A 518-nucleotide genomic window follows, 5' to 3' on the forward strand; every position below is an offset into this window, starting at 1 on the left:
GTGTGCTATTCCCATTATACAACTCTTTGTGATATTTTCACTGTTAACTCCCCTTGACCCCTGAAAGACGGTTCAAAGAAATTTATTGTGCATAAAATAAACAATTCAAAATATTTTAAAAAATGCATTATAAACCTTGTTCGATTTTATATATAAAATCAAAAGAAGGTATTTCTATAAAATGCCGTTAAAAGCGTTTATTTATCAATTTTGCCCAGGTCAAACATAATAAATGTCCCTAACTAATAATCCCATTCCGCTTATCTGGCAGAATTACAGTGTGTGAGTCATTTTCAAAAAGCATGTCACAACACATGGGCTTGCTTTCCCAACATTTTTGGGTGAGAGGTGAGGGCCGAATAAAAATACCTAAAATAAACTCGCTTCAACACACCTGTCATCTCACTTGGTTTGTCGTCTTGAAGCCGAACAAACACCAATGAAAATCATGTATTCAAATTCTCACGAACTGGATCAACCAATGAGAGAGTCTAGATTTGAATGTGTTACCTTTCTTT

At 34.4% G+C, this 518-nt stretch overlaps 1 protein-coding gene across 2 annotated transcripts in view; it reads right to left on the bottom strand.

Annotated features, from left to right (window-relative positions):
- The window catches only part of LOC144978411 (protein XRP2-like), a 54,774-nt gene that overhangs the window by 48,369 nt on the left and 5,887 nt on the right, over positions 1–518 (bottom strand). The gene's annotated exons all lie outside the window — the stretch shown is intronic.

This window comes from Berghia stephanieae, chromosome 8 (genome assembly GCF_034508935.2).
Source record: "Berghia stephanieae isolate SIO BIC M18660-M18661 chromosome 8, UCSD_Bste_1.3, whole genome shotgun sequence".
In the NCBI taxonomy this organism is placed as follows: Eukaryota; Metazoa; Mollusca; class Gastropoda; order Nudibranchia; family Aeolidiidae; genus Berghia; species Berghia stephanieae.